The 20,324-nt window shown below is 36.3% G+C and overlaps 1 pseudogene; it reads right to left on the bottom strand.

The window, feature by feature from the left end:
* Window positions 1–12,297, bottom strand: part of LOC149140052 (uncharacterized) — a 123,771-nt pseudogene extending 111,474 nt beyond the window's left edge.
* Between the last annotated feature and the right edge of the window lie 8,027 nt (window positions 12,298–20,324).

The following is a 20,324-nucleotide window of genomic DNA, read 5'->3' as shown; positions in this document are numbered from 1 at the left end:
GGCGAGCGGAAGTAGAGAGAGGCATGCAAGCAGATAAGTGAGAAGAGGCACGCAAAAGGATAATACCTGTTACCTTGCGCACCTACAGTCGATCTATAGGTTTGCCTAGAGATGGAAATGGTGATTAGTCACTATCGCGGCGCACCTCCACTCACATGAATATGTACATGATGGTTTCTCTTTCTTTTCCTAAAATTTGGAGTTTATTGTATGAGTTTAAACAAAAATGTTATTTAATGTAGACTTATACATGATTCGCAATGTGAAGGAGTTATTATTAACAACAAACAAGTTATTATTAAATATAAACACTTATGTCATGTTTTAAGATTGCCATTGCCAAATAAACATGAATATCATTTCATAAGAAGTCAAATTATGTGATGATTTCAAAATAAATGAGGAAAATGCCTCGTTAAAGGGAAATGCCTTTGACTACTTAGATTTATAATCCTTCATCACCTTACCCTACCATGCTTATGAAGACGTGGTTATTAGTTTGATATTAATGTTGATTAGTTTTTAAACCGTGGCTATTCAAACTTTTGCATTAGATATTCTATTTATGGGTGAAATTGTTAGATAAATATTTTTAACATGATTGCATGTATTTGTAGCACGAAGTGTTGAAGTATGTTAGATGTCAATATACTAACTATTAAAGAAAAAATGAATATGTTAATTATTTATGAAATTAAAATATTTCAATTGCATAAAGCATTTTATTTTAGAGTCTAGAGAAGTGTAGATAATGTTTTATTTTTCTGATCAATCATTTTATGGGTGATGAACTTTGTTTCACACTATAAACTATGGATTGGACCATCACAAATATCTTTGTGGGAATAACTAAAGGATCTAAAATTGTCTTTAAGTTTCATGGGACAAAAATGATGCATCTTTTAGTTGGTTTAAAGAGTTTTTGTGTTCCTTTTAAACACCCACAATCTTAAATATGTAGCAAGACAACCCCAAATTGTTTCTCTCTAGTAATTCCTACTTCAACACATCTTTGATCACTTACAACAAATCAAACATGACATTAGTAATGTAAAATTCCATTTTTTTCCACAGAAAAATTGTAATCATTTTATTAAGGTTTATAAAAAATTACATAAGTACACAGCTTAAGCATTCCCCATTGATCCAACATATATTATGTAAATGAAAATTGGGCTTTTAAAAGCAACTGTTCAGCCCAAGAAACAAAACATATCATCAACTAAAAGACATGAATAAAAGTATGTAAAGATATCATAGGGTTAGAGCCTACAACTCTATATGACTGCCATATATCCAAGTATACAATAGACCACTATATGTGCCATCAACAAAGAACAAAAAGAAAAAAAGGGAGAATTCTTTTAAATATCCAAGAAAGATTGGTGTTGATATGTGTGTTCTATCCCTTCTATGGATTCACTGACTTGACATATGCCCTAATATTTTCCAACACCTACTTTAGATAGTGAGTCTGCTTCTACATTTCACTCCCTGTATATATGGCGACATATGACATAGTCAAAAGAAGATTTTAGCTGAACAATTTTTTCTAATATATGCAACAGAGTATGGTTATGACATCTCTAGGCAACATTGAACCAACTGTTTACGTTTGAGGAATCCCCAAATATCGGTAGAGACAGACATCCCAGTTCTAGTGCCCATCACAATAAAATTTTTAAGGAGAGGAGCTCCTCAAAATTGTTAGTCCTTATTCCTAGACCAACTTTTGACTTAAAACATCGATACCTATTGAGGTAAATAACTAGCCAACCATCACACATCCCTTGTTCATTGAAAATACCATCAAAGTAGGCCCAAGGGATCTATTGGTTAATTTTCTCTACCACTGTTACTCAAGAAACTGATAAAGATACTTTTGTAGGCATTAAAGAGTAGATGGATATGATTTATAATGTTATAAATGTAAGGGTAGAGGCCTGGTCTTTGAATATTGATCTATTCTTGGCTAGCCATATTCCCCAATAGAGAAGGGGAGGTATGATCAAGTGCTCAGTATTTAGCTCAAAAATCAAAGTTCTCAGATTGGTTCGAAAACTATACGATTGCATCCATCTTGTCAAGACGTTTGCAACACAATTTGTTTCATCAAAAATGGAGTTTGGATGAAGGAGAAAAGGATTGTTTTTCGTTTTCCTAAACAACTAAAAAAATTGCAGAATGGGACCGAATGATGACATGACAGTCTTGTCAGCAGTCCAATCAACAAGGGGAATCTTCTTCAGTTTTTTCCCAATGGGGTTGTGACAAGTGTCACCTCTGGATTTGCCAGTTCAACTCAGAGAAGGTGTAATTGCCTAATTGGCTCCAAGGTGGAATTCAAATTTGTTTTTATTTAAATATTATTATATATTATATATAGTTATTATTTATATTATATAGTTTTTTAACTATATATATATATATATATATATATATATATATAAACCAAAGTTCCAAATTATCCAAAGGTCAACGGGTAATGAAATATAAATGGCGCATATATTATGGTATGGTAAAAATATATGAGTTGGGTGGAGGCGGGTTTGAACCCATAACCTCCCCCACCCGAATACTATGCTTTTTCTGTTGGACCACTAGCAGGACCATTGTAATTCATTGCAGTGAACCACTATTTGAAAGTGTAGTTAAGTCTGATGGCAGGATGGTGGGAGCCAACCCCCACCCCATGTGACCTCAAGCACACGACCGAGGGCCAGCAATGGATATCGCTTAGCGCTAATCATGTTTTTCTTAAAATTCCGTTTAAAGCTTTAATTAAGCGTGCTTTAAATTCAGATTAAGTTTTCGGTAGATTTGGCAGCATGCCAAATTAGGCAGAAACTACCAGTTTTGGTGGACTTAATTGGAGTCTCTCTAGATTTAGCGGGCTTTCCTAGGAAAAATTGAATGAAGCACAACTCGCTCAATTTGCGACCAAATGGAGATTAGAAAGAAGTGTTCTTGGTTAATTAGGACCTTCTGAAAACATTGGTGTAGGTATCAGTAGCCATAGAGCTTTGTAAATAGCATTTTTTACACATTGAGCTAATACAGAGGCCCTAACCATGGAAGTTGGACCAGGGAGATGCAACCCAGGAGGGGTGAACTCCTTCATCAAAATATTGTGCTAATGTGTATATTTGATGGTTTGTTGCATTGTATATGTTTGCTTTTCATTATTCATTTTTTGAAGCTATTTTGCTCATGAATGTTTTGTTTAACTTAAGAAAATTTACCTGTTTGTAAGCACCAACAACTAAGGAAACCTCAGTAGAAAAAGCAAGAATCAAGTACATGTTTATAAATATGTAATTGTTATTAGCACAACAAAACTAATCATACAAAAATAGATCAAGTGGTATTAGAGCCCAAGATTGAATTACTTGATTGCTTGAGTTTGTGCAGTTAGGGTTTTAATGGTTGCAAAATTTTGATGCTTACAAGGTTAAAGTTATAGAGAGGAGAAGGGAAGCTATTGGTTGAAACTCCTGAGGTAATGCCCAGAAGAATGAGAGCCATAATACCACAATCTCCACCACCCAAAGTTCCAATTCCAGCTGCACTTGAAACTCCTCAAGTTTTTCCTTCAATTGAGATTGAAGAGGTACAATCAGGACAAATTTTTGTGCCTAAATCCATAGCCATCATGTCTGGAGAAAGAGAGCCGAAAGGTCCCTCTTCAGAAGAGGAAGAATTTAAGAAATATTTCTACACTTTGACTGAGATGGTTAAAGTCCTCTATGAAGAGAGGGACACTATAATGGTTGGAGAGAGTTCTAAACCTCCACATGGAGAAGGAAGCTCAAAGGAAAAAAAAGATGAGAAGAAGGATTCGAAAGGGAATGGTAGAAAGCCACCTCCATCTCCACCATCCTCATCATATTCCTCATCATCTCCATCATCTCACACAGCATCATATTACTCTACCACCACTGAAACTTCCCATACTCATTCAAAAACTCCAAAAGGAAAAACTCCATTACTGAAATTGGACATAAAATTCGAACTTCCCATGTACAATGGGGAAGTGAATGTAGAAAAATTAGACAATTAGATTCGACAGTTGGAGGTATACCACAGAATTCACAACCTTCAAGAAGACAACATAAAGATCCAATTGGCTTCATTGACGCTAGAAGGAGCTGCACTAGTTTGGCGGGAAGCAAAGACTCAATTGCAAATGAGAATCCATGGTACGATATCCATTTCTTAGGTTGAATTTGTTTCTGTAATTAAAAGACAATTTTATCCTTTATCCTATATGCAAAAAGCCATTATGAGTTGGCATAATTTTAGGCAGCTTAAAGGCCAAAGAGTCCAAGATTATACACTGGAGTTTAGGAAAAGAGCTTCGTTATTAGTAGTGAATTTGAATTCCCAAGATACACTGCTGAAATATATTGGGGATTTGCATTCCTATCTTAAACATACTATCCTTATGTTTAATCCAAAAAAATTAGATGAGGTATGTGTGCAAGCCACGCACCTTGAATCTAGAGGAAAGAACACTTATGAAGAGAGTAGTGATAAAAATCCACCTAAGGGTAAGGAGAAAGAGAAAGGAGGAAAATTGGAGGGAAAGAAGAATGCAAGTGTGAAGAAAGAAGGAGAGAAAATAGCATGCAAAAGCTGTTCCAAAGAGGGACATGATGAAGCCCACTGCTGGAAATTGCATCCAGAAATCAGACCAAATAAGTTCAACAATAAAGGGAAATAGAAAACCACTACTATCATTAAGGAAGATTTAGGTTTTGAATCAGGTGATGAAAACAAAATCACTGTCATGGGAATCAAAGGAAACAAGATATTGCAAGCACTAGTTCACAAAAATGTAACACTAATACTACTATAGATGAAAAGAGACGAATTGAGTTATTTCATGTTAGGGTCATATCTAAACACACCAAGATTGACACACTCTTCGATAGTGGGTCACAAGTGAATCTAATCTCTGAAGACTTAGTCAACAAATTGAATCTTGAAACTGTACCTCACCATAAACCATACCCTTTGGGATGGATAACAAGAGACACCAATTTACAGGTTACAAGAAAATGTTTGTTTAAGTTTGCAATCACTACAAATTTTGTTGATGAAGTAGAGTTAGATGTGGTACTGCTTGATATTTCAGGTGTGGTGTTGGGTAGTCCATATTTGTATGACCAGAAAGTAGTCTTTTACCGCCATGAAAACAAGTATCACTTGTTCAAGGATGGTGTGGAGTACATAGTGAGAACCCATCACAAAAAGCTGAAAATTTCTTTGGTTAATGCAGGGGAGGCAAAAAGACTAGTGAATTCAAGTAAAAGTTTAGTACTTCTCATGTTCAAGCCAAATGATGATATTGTTTATGAAAATGTTGTTGCAGGTAATGCAAGTTTCAATTCTGATTTGGTTGGTTCAGTTCATCGGAGTGATGAATTATTTCAGGTTGTGAGAAAATCGTCCTTTAAGGAGAAAGAAACTTCACATGAAATATCTTTGCAGCAAGAGGTTTCTCTTTGTGATGTTAGCATGTAAGGGTCGACAAAATTGCAAAGTGTAGAGACACCAATGCAATGCAAAATTTTGTTGAACAATGGGCTCATTCAATCATCCCTTACGCCATGTTGTGCACTAATGGTTACTGTGCCAAAGAGGAATGGTAAGTGTTTCAAGAAAAAGGACAAAAGGAGTAGTTTTTGCCAAAGCAAACTTGTAAAAATAGGTCAGTGCAAGAATATACATACCACCAAACAAGAATGGTTTGTATGGATTTTAATGTTGTATGTTCTTTTTAACACTTCTATTACATACATGTATTTGAATTATGTAAAAAAAGAGTCCTTCCTTGAATAAATTATCCACTTGGGTAACATAAACATGTTTAGAAAGTTTTCTTATGCACATGTCATCTATGAAGGAAATTTTTTTGATGTTTTGAAGATATCAAAGTACAAGTCGGGTTTCATTTCTTTGATGCATTTGGGCCATGATATTGGAGGAGGTAAGTTGAAGGCAAGCCTTTCCAATTTCAATTCCATTGTTGATTGGTCAATGCCCAAGATCGTCATTTTGATAAGAGGTTTGTTGGGAGCATCCCAATGTTGGAGGAGAGTTGTTGTTGACATTTCTTCTTTCGAAGCTCCTTGGCATGCATTGTCATGTGTGTGCAAAGTCTTCCAGTGGGGAGGAAAACAACAAGAGGCATGTGTTGTTTCAAACCAAAATATCGGTTCAATTCTTTTTTATGCTCTTTCAAACTTGAAAGTTTCATTTGAGTTTCAGGTTTATGAAAGCAACTTCACCATATTATTTCATTTAAAATATTTTCATGTTGTAAAGATTAAGTTGCAGTGATCCATGCACTTTCATTGGATGGATACTTGTCAAAATTTTCACTTAGTTTGAAGATACAAAAGAGGTATAAGAAGAAAGTTCATTGTTATGCCTTTTAGGCCTATTGGTTATGTAACTGTTGTATTCAGGAGTCATTATGTTTTACATGAAAGTTATGTTCAGAAAATTTCATACTTTCAAGATGTACAATCGGGCTTGAGTCATGTAAACCAAGTAGTGAAATTTGTCATCCATTTGCATTATATATTGTTATGTCATATTGGTAAGAAGGATGTTGCTTTTGAAGGCGACATGGAAAAAACCATGAGTTTATATGAATGACTGAAAAAGGTGCAACAAACAGTGCAAGATCCACTTGAAAATGGAAAAGACAAGTACAAGTATCATGTCAATCACAGGGTTCAAGTCGACGGTGCAAGATGGTGTCAGTTTGCAAAAAGAGGCTTCAAGTTGTTGAACAAGGAGAGAATGTTAAGATTTCACATTTTGAATGCATTCCTATAGAATTTATGAATCAGTTTCAACAAGATGCCATATGTGACAGAAGAACGGGGTCCTCAAGGCAAGTGAGTGTTGATTTCCTTAGAGAGGATCTCAAGGAAACAATTTCTTCAAAATCCAATTGGATCGAGCTTGGAAAGGTGAGGGGGATGTACCCTCTTCCACTTGTCAGATAATAGTGTCTTTTGGGGTCCAAAAGGCTTCTAGTGGGGAAGAATGACCAGGTGCTCAGTATTTAGCTCAAGAATCAAATTTCTCAGATTGGTTTGAAAACTATACGACTATGTCTACCTCGTCAAGATGATCACAACACAATTAATTTAATCGAAAATAGAGTCCGGATGAAGGAGAAAAGGCCTACTGTTTGTTTTCCTAAACAGCTAAAAAAATTGCAGAATGGGACAGAATGATGACATGGCAATCCAATCAATAGTCAATTCAGCAAGGGGAATCTTCTTTAGTTTTCGCTCAATGGAGATGTGATAAGTGTCACCTCTGGATTCACCAGTTTGGCTCAAAGAACGTGAAATTTCCTAGTTGGCTCCAAGGTGGAATTCAAATTTGTTTTTATTTAAATATTATTATGTATTATATATAGTTATTATTTATATTAGATAGTTTTTTAACTCTCTCTCTCTCTCTCTATATATATATATATATATATATATATATTTAAATATTAAACAATATTAACCAAATTTCCGCATTATACAAAGGTCAATGGGCAATGAAATATAAATGGCGCATATATTATGGTATGGTAAAAATGTATGGGTTGGGTGGAGGCAAGTTTGAACCTGTAACCTACCCCACCCAAATACTATGCTTTTTTCGTTGGGCCACTGGCAGGACCGTTGTAATTCATTTCTGCAAACAACTATTTGAAAGTGCAGTTAAGTCCGATGACGAAGTGGTGGGAGCTAGCCCTGCAGGCTAGCCCCCACCCCATGCGACCTCAAGTACGTGACCGAGGGCCAACAATGGATAGCGCTTAGTGCTAATCATGTTTTTTAAAAACTAATTTCATTTAAAGCTTTAAGTAAGCGCGCTTGAAATTTGGATTAAGTTTGTGGCGGATTTGGCAGCACGCCAAATTAGGCGGAAATTGCCAGTTTTGGTGGACTTAACTAGAGTCTCTCCAGATTTAGTAGGGTTTCCTAGGAAAAATAGAATGAAGCATAACTTGCTCAATTTTCGACCAAATGGAGTGTTATTGGCTAATTTGGACCTTCTGAACAAATTCCTACATGTATTAGGAGCCATAGAGCTTTGTAAACAACATTTTTGCCACATTTAGCTAATAGAGAGGCCCAAGCCATGGAAGCTGGACCAAGGAGATGTAGCATAGAAGGGGTGAACTCCTTCATCAAAATATTGTGTTAATGTGTCTCTTTGATGGTTTGTTGCACTATGCATGTTTTTTGTTCATTATTCATTTTTTGAAGCTATTTTTCTCATGAATGTCTCATTTAACTTAAGGAAATTTACCTATTTGTAAGCACCAACAACTAAGGAAACCTCAACACAAAAATCAAGAAGCAAGTTCATGTTTATAAATCTGTAATTGTTATTATAACAACAAAACCAATCATACAAAAATAGATCAAGGTATGCTCCTATGCCTTTTTCCCTGTGCCCTATCCCACCACAATTTCTAGGCCTCCCCAAAAAACTGACCTCCCCATTCCAGGTTTATCCCCAAATCCTGTCTGACATGCTCCAAGGTGCTCAGTAAAATGACAATTTAGAAACAAATGCTTTACTGATTCCTCCACATTTTTACATAGTATGCACCATCTTGAGCCTTCTTTGTAAATTATTCCATGTCCCGATTGTATTTGTGATGATACACCAAATAAATAGTATTTCTTTTGATGGACAATTTAGTTTCCATATCCTTTTCCACCACCACTCGTGTTTGATTTGTAGTTGCCTCTAAATTTGGACAAGGCATTCAACTTTTGGAGCATAGAAACTTGAAGGCACATAAATCTATTTTAGCTTGTCTTCTCTCTCTCTAATTTTAATATGCGATCATTTTAACTTTGCTACATACTCTTTCCAAATTTTTGCACACTCATCATTTAATTGTAACTAATCTTCCCTCACCCAACCTTGGGACCGGAAATTTGTCCTTCAATTATCCGTAGCCTGGCTTAAGAAATTTATTCGTTGATTATTTAAACAATTCACCATTTCTCGAGGCACGCTAAAATTTTTTGGTCCTCCTACCAAGGGGTCAAGGTCTACTCTAAATTTCTCACCATTACTACTTTCCATGCCAGGCCGGAGCCAACAATATTGAAAGCTTCTACTGTCGCCTTCCATATGACTAGGGAGGTTGGGTTCCTCTTGACAGGCTTCCTTACCCATTCGTCCATTCATAAAGGAAAAATATATTTCCTATACACATCAACTGTCCATAGATTATCTATTGATATTAGCCTCCAACTAGATTTCACTAATAACGATTTGGAAATTGAAGGAAGATATTTCAGACGCCATCCACTCCAAGATTTTGGAAATGGGATTGATTTTATCACTAATTGTATCAACACCAGATGCCATTCTCTCAACAACCACTTGAAACTCCAGTGGATGATTCTTTTTCAACGTTTTCCAATAGCCACCTCCAATCCTCCTTCTTATAGTCATTTTCCTTTAGATGAAATCTCAAATTTTTAAATCTTTCCTTAATTGGCTTTGCCTCAAATGGTAGGAAGCGTTGGACATCCTAGGTTTCTCTCTGAGATAGACTTTAATATGAAAGAGATGATTTCCTTTCATTGAGAATCATCTAGGTTGATTTTTGAAATAACAATAAAGCCTTCTTTAAGAATTCTATATCATACTTGGAATAATTAATGAATAACAATATATCATATATGAAGAGGAGGTGGGTGATGAACATGTTGGACACCGTTTTAATACCTTGTAAGTTCCCCCCTCCTCCTATTTGTTATAATTATTATGCTAAAACCTTCGGCTTCCAACAAGAAAAGAAGAGGGGATAAAGTACAACCTTGTCTCAAGCTCTTTGAGAATGAAAGAAGGGAGAGTTTGACCCGTTATTCATGACAACAAATGATACATGTGTGAAACACCCCATAACCTAGTTAATGAATGGAATTTCAAAGCCCAAGTGTGTCATAAGCATACTCAAATAGACCCAAATTATTCAGTCATAAGATTTTGATAAATCAACTTTTGCAATGAATCCTTTCAGCTTTGGGTTTTGATGTTGTGCATTCCTTCTTAAGCCACACTGATGGCTTCATGAATTTTATTCCCATCTAGAAATCCAAACTGTTCTCTAGAAATATTCCTGGAGAGGATGGGATGGAGAAATATTGCAATTATTTTGGCTATAATCTTGTAAATGCAGTTACATAAGGATATCGACTTGTAGTATTTGAATAATAAGGGATTTTTTATTTTTAGAATTAGGGCCAGGAAGGTGGATTTGAAGGGATCATGAATGCTCCCCATTTGACATGAATATTCAATAACTATTAAAAAAAATCTCCAATCAACTCAAAAATCCAATGATAAAATTCCATGGACCATCCATTTAGACTTGGGCTTTTGTCCTTTTGCATTATCTTGAGGGTGGCCTCCACCTCCCCCTTAGAGATCGAAGCCATCAAGTTCTGATTATCATCCTCTTCTCTAAAATGACGAAAGAGTTAGGCATCTCTAATTACTTATGCTATTGTAGCCTCTTTGGGATCTCAATAAATACTTTTGAAATAATCCTTACCCAGCGAAGCGATTTCCTCAAAAGTTTTTGTTATACTTCCATCATCTCTTTACATTTTTCAAATCGTATTGATATTATTTCTATCTCTATCGAAATTCTGGAAGAATTTAGAATTTTCATCACCACTTTTGAGCCAGTCTATCTTTCTCATGAGTCACCAATGTTCTTCCTATTCTAGTAGGATCCTCCTTTTTTTCTTCTATAACTTTGAAATCATGTTATTAGTCTCTTCTGACTCATATCCACCTTCTTCATGGGTCTCCATTCTTTCAATCTCTACCTCAATTACTTTGATTTCCTCCTCAACCCTTATCTTCTTGAGAGTTTCCCATTGTATTGATGCTTGTTTCACTCTTTTGAGGTTTTCCATGAATTTTTGTGTTGCAAACCATATATTTTCAATTCTGAAGGGGTTGCATGTATCACGAACGAGTTGAATGTAACTCTCGTCTTGTAACTAAGAAGAGTTGAGTTTGAAAGGAATTCCTGGCTTTGATCTGCTACAATTAACTTATCGAAAGATCAAATGATGATCCGAGTATCCTCTTGACCTGATCCATTTTCAGAACAATTGAATTTGTCCACTAAATCCTCTACCATAAAAAAATTGTCATGTTTTTTTGCCACCATTTCATTTCGTGTGTGCCTATTCCTCTAGGTGGGCTTATATTTTATTAGGTTTATGTCAATGAACCTATGATCCATCAATTTCCTTGTAAATAACTCTACAAAGGGATCTTCATGGGATTGGGCCCCCCAAACCTCCAAAACCAAATTTCCTGTCTTCATAAAATATTTTGCGAGTAGGGAATTCTAGAACTGTTCCTGATCCTGACAGGGCTTATAAATGTTTATGAGTATTATATCTAGACATAGTTCATCTGACTAAATCTATGCTCGAAGGACCAACTCGGAGCTCCAATTGTTTATAACCCTGAGCTTGATCAGATTGAAGCCTATAGATAGGTCACTCGATCTCCCTCTCACATCCAGTGAAAAAAAGAGCCACACTAGGAAGATCCTATTGAGAATTTCAGATATTTTGTCCCCTGGACCAAGAGTTCCTTGAATCATTATAATATCAGGGAAATAATAAGAAATAAGTCTCTTTAAAGCTAATTTCTTGCGAGTACGAGATAAACCCCTATAATTGAAGGAGAGGTCTAAAATTGGGAAACCACTCTAGGGGCCTGCGCTGCTCTAAGTGCCCCATACAAATATTTTGTCTTACCATCAATGGTGTCTAATGGAGCTTTCAATTGTGACTTTGAGATGTTGGATTTTCTACCCTTGGTTTTTGCTAAAGAAGGTTGAGATAAAAGTTACCCAAGGCCACCCATTTGGACTATGGAGGAATCCTTAGGAACCCTAGGGTGGAGGTTATAAGAATTTGAGTTTTGCCGGGAGGAATCATGTTTCAACCAAGACACTAAAAATGGGTGGAGGGGAGAGATGGTTGTAAAAATGCTGTCCAAAGGCTTACCGAGACCATTGAAACCTATATTGATAGAAGCAGATGAAGGCCTGGAAGGACCAGGCCCTAGAACATATGAAACAAAGGAAACAATTTTTGAAAGAGTGTAAGAATAAGTAAGAGGAGTAGAAACTGAAGAGATAAGAGTTTTCTCATTGCCATCATTTGTTCTTGAGTCTCCATTTTCAGTTGGACCAGACTGAGTCTCTACCCGCATCCCCTAGTCCAAGTCCATACTTCCTTCTCCAATGTTCTAGCCTGACATTGTATCCATTTGTGTTGTTGGAGGAAGGCTCATACCATCTTTGGCTCCTTGCATTTTGAATCTATCCTAATAGCTCTAGATCCCCCCATTTTCTGTTGAGACTGAACTTTTCCTTCTTTTTCCTTTATAACCCAAAGGAAAAATTTTGACCATGTGTCCGAGTTGGTGGCAACATTTGCACTAGAATGGAAATTCCTCATAGTCCAGTTGTTGAATGTCACAACCCCCATCATAATATAATTTGAGGTTTTCAAACAGTCCCTTCCGAGGATTAATCTTAACCAATATTCTAGCCAACAAAAGCCCTTGAGGTAGGGAAACACCATACAATCACTCCTTAAGGAAGGAGTTCACTGCACAATCCATATGTTTGTCAATACAATAATCCTTGACATGTCTCAATGAAGAGTCTCTAGCCTCTATATAGGCTTCATACATACAATACCATGGGTATCTCAACACAATACATCCATTACAATGGGTTTATCACATTATTTCATAACTACTTGTGGTCCCTTTCGTAATGTGCGTTAACCACTTTATTTATTAACTATGTCCCATTATATTATGACATCATATTATTCCCTTGGGTACCTCCCTCTGTACCCTATATTATCCCCCCTAGGTATACTACACAAGGGAACATTTTTTGAATGGGAGAGCCTTAAATTCATCCTCCAAATCATCAAGAAAATTGGCATTGACCTCAAATTCATGTGAAAGATTAGTGAAAAAACTTCCCATGGTTGACCCTAGACCATCAACTTCTCTAATTTTCTTAGCAATAGTAGTCTCCAACTAATTCTCAATTATTCATTCTCTATTTGCAAGAGAGTGATGATTGACTATAAGTTAAGGACCTTGTTCTAAATTTGATCAACTCCCTTCTTCTCACGAAGTTCTTGCAATATTTTACCCATTTTGAAAAAATGTTAACAATACAATAAGATGGAAAATGAATTGACAAGGAGTATCCACCAATTGACTCACACCAAGTCAAATATGTGCTAGTCATATCTAGGAGGAGAATTAGATTTCCCTCATCTCCTAAAGAGTTTCCTAAAATATCTAAGAGTGTTACAAATTGGTATGGCTATCATCCATGAAATTATGTTGTTAAACAATCACAAGGAAGAACACCTTTTTTGTTGCAAATAACTGTTAATCATGCATTGTAGAAACAAATAGAATAAGGGATGAATCATTGTGATCTATTTGTACTCTTGGATCACAATATTTTTAAAACTTTCTTTAGAAATAAAGGTTTATATATCTTGATGAATTCAACAATTAAATGAGCTTAACAAGCATTCTCAACCCTACCACACCACACAAGATGAAATCCATGAAACTACACTACCTCAACACTGTTTATCTAACCAATAAATTCCTCTTTTGGCCTAATGGTGAATTGGATGATTTTTGTTAGGTATGTGTTATATTATTTGTGTGGCTACCTCCATGTGTTATACATTGTGTCAGGCACAATGAGGGTGTCATAAGGGGGGTGAAAATACCCTTTTCTTTGGGGGTTATTGGGAAGTTCCCTTGAAATGGATTTTTTGGGGCGGTTTTTTGGATTTGTTTTTAGTGGTTTTCAACATAGTTTTTGACTTTAACTATTTTGTGGTGCATGGTTGTTTAGCTTATGGATTTGTAGTTTTGGTTAAGGAATTGTGCTTGTATTCTAATATAGGGTAAAAGGATTAGTGGTTTATGGATGCAACAGAATTATATATATATATATATATATATATCTATCTATATATATATATATATATATATATATATATATATATATATATATATATATATATATATATATATATATTGTAATAATGCAATGAATAATATACAGAAACACATTTCTAGTTTTCTTGGCTTGGGTTTCCATTGTAAAATATCTATGCTAATGTTTGTGTTTCAATTGCCTCATTTTTATTTTATTAAGAATCTATTTGTGGAAATTAATTATACAGGGTTAAAACCTACAATTGGTATTAGAACAACGTTGGCTTCAAGGGGATGATTTTGTGGCTAAGGGTTTTTTCTCAGGCTTGTGGTAGACCATGTTACCGTGGTAGATTTGCAGAATTTATTATTGTGGTAAAAGGAAATGGAAATTAGTTCAATGGAATAGATCAAGAAATTCAATGGGAAAAGTTCTGAGTTGTGGAATCTCAAAAATGAATATATATTGGTGGACAGATATTACTAGATAGCCATGGATCTAAGTACTACACCAATATGGATGTTGACAGAAGATTGTATCATGTTGGATAGAAAGGAAAAGATCACAATACACTTGTGTCTATGATATTTAGTATTATTGAATGTTTTAGGAGAAGCTACAATCAAGGTGTTGTGGAACAAGCTAGGGACTTTGTATCAGTCTAAGTCCTAGTGAGAAAATTCTTCCTTTGGAAAAAGTGTATAACCTAAGGATGAAGGATGGAGACTCGTTGATAGAGAATATAAACACCTTCAATACTATGGTATGTCACTTTTTATCTATTGATATTAAGATTTCATATGAAGATAAGTGTATCCATTTTCTTTGTTCTTTACCAAACTCATGGGAGATTTTGGTTGTTTCCATGGGTGGTAATGAAACTACTTTAAGTTTCAAATATATAGTCTCATCTTTGTTGTCATAGGAGATGAGACAGGAAAATATGGAGTCGGAACATAAATGAATTGTTTGTATGATGATAGTTCCAAAACAGAAATATGAATTCCTCAAGTGCGAGATATAAATCTAGAGGAATATCTAAATCTATAGGAAGATATAAATATCTAGGAAAATTAAAAAAGATATATTGGAGATGCGAAAAATAAGGGAATTAAGAGAAACACTGCAAATCCAAAATTGTTGAGAAAGGGAAGGGATTTGATGATGCTCTTACTACAAAAGAAAAAATGTCCTTAGATGAAGGAGGATATGTGTATTTTTCTTCTTAAAGTGCACATGTAGATAATGGGGCATAACTAGTAAAGTCAGGTGCATTCATTCATATGACTCCTCATACGAAGTGGTTTTGCTAGTATGAAACATACAATGGTGGTGATGCTTTCTTTGGAGATGAATCAATAGCTACTATCATATGCTGAAGAAAAGTGAAATTTAAGCTCATAGGTGGAAGGATTATAACACTCCTTGTGTTCTACACATCCCAAGATTGGATATAGTTTTAGTTTATGTAAGAAAGATGAGTGATGCAAGTGTAAAAAAGAAGTTTGAAAAAGATACTTGCAAGATGGTTTAGAGGAGAAAATTACTAAGGGGTGTTCAAATTGGAACTCTATATAAGTTGTTGGGAAGGGATACTAATGATGGAGCGAACAATTTCATTGTTCCTGTGTTAGGAGTAGAAGAAGGAAAAACTCCTACACCTCTAGAGAAAAAACTATTTCGTGGCATAAAATACTGAGACATATCAGAGAGAAGGGCCTTCAAGTTCTACATGGTAATGGTATTGTAGAAGGTATGTATAATTACTCTCTAGATGTTTATTTGTATGATTTTTTTTATATAAGCATAATGGGATAATATCCTCTTTTGGTTCTATGAGGTTAGGGGGAATATTAAAATTGATGCATAGTGATGTGTTTGGACTTGTGTCGGTTCCATCGTTGGGTAGATCTATGTACTTCTTGAGGAATACATGGATTTTTTCCTTAGGAAGAAATAAAGAAGTCTAATAAATTAAAAGAGTTTAAGGTTCTTGTGAAAAATTAGGTAGAGAATAAAATTAAATTAATGAGGATAGATAATTGTGGAGAATTATGAAGGAATGAATTTGAATAATTCTATAAGAAATGAATTATAGAATGGTAGGAAACTACTCCAAACACACCTTAGTAAAATGGAATTGTAGAAAGGATGAACATGACACTAATGGAAAAATCAATGAGCATGCTCAATGGTGTCAGGTTAAGACAAGAATTCTGGGAAGATATAGTGAAAATTGCTTGTTACCTTGTAAATGGATCATCCTCATCAATGTTACATGAAAATACTCCACATGAGGTATGGAATGGTAAGAAACCCTCTCTTAAACATATTAGGGTATTTGGTTGTGATGCTTATGTTCATGTTCCAAAGGAGAAAAGGAGAAATCTAGGTAATAAAGCTAAAAAATTTATCCTTATTGTCTGAAAGGTTATAACATGTGGAACCAAAAAACTAAGAGGGTTTAGAGATGCGGTATTTAGAGAAATCAAATATGTTTTCAAACAAGAATTCCTACAAAGGGAGAAAGAACTAGAAAATTTAGACTTTTAATTAAAGGAAGATGAATAACACTCTATAGAAGAAGAAGATTTAGAAGAAGAAGAACCATATAGTTCAGTATTGAGGAGATTAGTTTAGGAAAGAAGAAAACTTGAAATTTATACTCCACTTTCCTACTATGATGATATTTAAAATATTAAGGAGGAAGTGGATTCAAAGGATGGAAAACTCTAGAAAAGAGGCCGTTTGAAGAAATGGTAGCCCTAGATAAAATGAGGCTTGGGATCTAGTGGAGTTGTAGGCTAGAGGAAATCCCATTGGGAGAAGATGGGTATTTAAGAAGAAGTTGAACACAAAAGACAACATGGGTGATAGATCTGCGGAACCCTAGCTCTCGGCAGGAAATAATGGCAACAGTAAGCGCAGCCGCTGCAGAACAGGGCCGCAGCGCCTGGTTACCAAAACTTCAAGCTGAGTCCTCGGCGCCCATCTCCTCCCCTGAAGCTCGTCTCGCCATCGAATCTGGAGCGATTTATGCCCTTTCACATTACTGGATCCTGTGCAACGATATCAAGCCCTTGCTGATGGACAAGCCCAGATCTGGATTGGGCGCCGCATACAACCTCTCTGCTTCTGAGGAAGATCTCGTGTCCGCTTATGAGGAAGATCACGTTTTTGTCGTCGCAGCGCGGACTATTGACGTCTCTAAGAGTAGGGACTGTCAGGGGAGCGACCCCAGGACGCTGGATCTGAATGGAATCCTGGATCTGAATGATTCCAGAGGGTTTCGACATGAAGGATCGACTCTGCGGAAAACGGCGGACTTAGGGTTACGAATGGACGCATCAGGCCATTTCAGAAACTTTCGCTTCCCGATCTGGAAGGGCATGCTTCGAGCCATGGTAGATTTCGATGGAAGCCCGACGCCCGCGTCCAAATGGCTGATCAAAGAATCCAGGCTATCGTTAGATCCGAGGCGGCTGCTACAGATCGATGAGAGAAGCATAGCGCTGGGGCACAGCCACAACCAATGTGAGCTGGACGGCAATGCCATCGATCCGCCAGATCTGGAGATCAAACATATAGATCGGGGCTTGGACAAGGTTGATCCATCAGATTTGAAACAAATTTTTATCAGATCTGTAGAAGGAAGACACCTTTGTATACAGATCAGGGAAGGGATGGACGTCTTAGGGTTAAAAAAGGAGCTCCAGATCAAATTGGGAATTCCGGCTACATATCAAAATCTCTTATTCTCCGGAATCTGCATGCAGGACCACCTCACACTCCAGCACTATGGAGTTGCAAATGATTCAACCATCATACTCAACCTGAGACTAAAAGGAGGCTGCAAGGGAACCAGCTCAAAAACTACAGGATCCTTTCGCGATGCAGTCAAAGGAAAGGAACCACTGAATCACAGATCAACACCCACATCAGAGCTTCCAGGACCCTACATAGTGGAACAGAAGCTAGAATCGCCTTTACTCACTGTAACACTGCCGGAGGTAACAGATCTATACTCAGATCTAATCCATAATGCGGTTATATGCAGATTTAATGGTTATTGGCCCAAAGCTGATGCACTGCATCAATGGGTCTTTACATCATGGTCTACTAAATGTGAAATATATCTATGCCCTAAGGGCTTCTTTATAGTCATATTTAGCACAGAACTGGAACGAGACAATATCATAGAGCAGGGGCCTTGGTTTTGGGGCAATGCTGGTCTCTTTATCACCCCCTGGTTCCCGGAATTTGATGCCAACACCATGGTCGTCTCAACGTTACCAGTTTGGGTAAGGCTGCATAACCTCCCACTGCATTTTTGGCACCGAAAAGCCTTAACGGCCATTGGGAACTCCTTAGGAAAACATCTTAAAATAGATGAAGACAGAGCCATGCGAGGAATTTTCACATATGCCAGAATATGTGTAGAGGTGGACCTAAGTCAAGGACTCCCAGAACACATCACATTGAATTTTAATAATTCACTGTGGACGCAAAAACTTGACTACGAGAACACGGCATTCAGATGCCGCAGCTGCATGCAGACAGGGCACCTTCAATATGCATGTCCATTAACTAGTAAGGAGCCAAAAGGGATCAAGAAACAACAGAAAAAACCAAAAGGTTGGCAGCATACGGAACCACTGGAGGAGGAGGCACTGAACACAGAATCCACAGATGAACAAAGGAGTCAGGAAAAAGAGCATAAAGAAAGCACTGATAGGCCAAATTTGGAGTCACACAGCTTGGTACAGCAGCAAGAATTACAATTGGAAATAAGCGGTGCCAAAAGAGCACATAGCCCCGAAGGATCGGACTCAGATAAAGAACAACCAGTGTACACAGAGGAAAACCAACTTGCTATAACTGTTCCCACCAACAACACTGGAATCTGGCGCAAAGTAGAAAAGAAAAAGGGCAGGAAAATATAGGCCTGCTGCCACAATTTTTACTATTATCTGTTTGACTTCCTGTCATTACAGGAATCAGTCTTTTGCTATTTTTGTGCTTTTTATCTGCTGCCTTATTACAGGTTCAGCCATTTGCATATGCTATTAGCATCTACAAAATGTAATTTTATCAACATGAATAAAATTACGATTTTTTCCTTAAGGGAAAAAAAAAAAAGACAACATGGAGAAATACAAAGGTAGGATAGTAGCAAAAGGTTATTGTCAAGTAGAGGGAATTGAATTTGATGATATTTTTTCTCTTGTTTCCATGTTAACTTCTATTGGATTTCTTTCATCTATTGCTATTTACTTTTGTTGAAGTAGAATAAATGGATGTGAAGATAACCTTCCTACATGGGGAAAAATATACGTGAAACATCCATAAGGTTTTTTTATTGAAGGAAAGAAAGAACTAGCATCCAAGGTGGAAAATTCATGTATTGGGTAAAGTAATCATCAAGGATGTGGTATCAAAAACTTGATAGTTATATATTGTATAAATTAATAGAAATTTTCTACTACTGATGAATTCAAGTGGAAAACAAGAGATTACAATTTTCCTCTACAATACCGTGGAATGGAAATCACAATTTGTAAACACATGCAATGACATGAAACAATCAAAACCACAAGAAAAAAATTATTTTACAGGGGAAACCAACTGGGAAAACCCCTCCACTAATTTTCATTAAACAAATGAGAATAAGAAACTAGTACAATGTCTTGCTTCAACTCTGAAGCACACCTTGCACTGTAAACCTGTTCTCCTCTTAATTGTCCTGCTCTGTCCAACACTTAGCCAATTCAAGCCTCCATCTTCCTCCTATTTTCTTGTGAAATTCATCATAAATTGAGCTCCTAAATAATAGGGGAATTCCCTATCTCCTTACACAAATACCAAGGAATTTATCACTTGCTTAACTCCTAATCCTGTACACTCAACTACTATGGAATTGATGATTACAATGTGCCTTTTCCTCCACTCTAGCTAGGAAATTCAAATTCCATTCATGTCTGGGCTATTTTAGTTTATTAACTAGTTTAACTGAGAGATCACTAAGTTAACAATAGTTCTACTACTAAACTGACGTTCAACTGACTCAATTAACTACTTGAGCTCAGTTAATCGAGTTCAACTAAAAATAACTAAATTAGATTGCTAAATTTTAGCAATCACTACATGCACAAATCTACTCCAAGCCTATAACTCAAATTTATTGACTTAAATAGTAGACAAGGCCATGTCACTCTTTCTAACTACAATCCAAGTCATCCTGCTGATC

The sequence above is a fragment of the Pinus tabuliformis genome, chromosome X (genome assembly GCF_031772625.1).
Source record: "Pinus tabuliformis cultivar Carrire ecotype Pingquan chromosome X, CPIR1, whole genome shotgun sequence".
Lineage (NCBI taxonomy): Eukaryota > Viridiplantae > Streptophyta > Pinopsida > Pinales > Pinaceae > Pinus > Pinus tabuliformis.
Note: the sequence above shows the minus strand (reverse complement) of the source record. Positions and strands in the feature narration are given on the sequence as shown.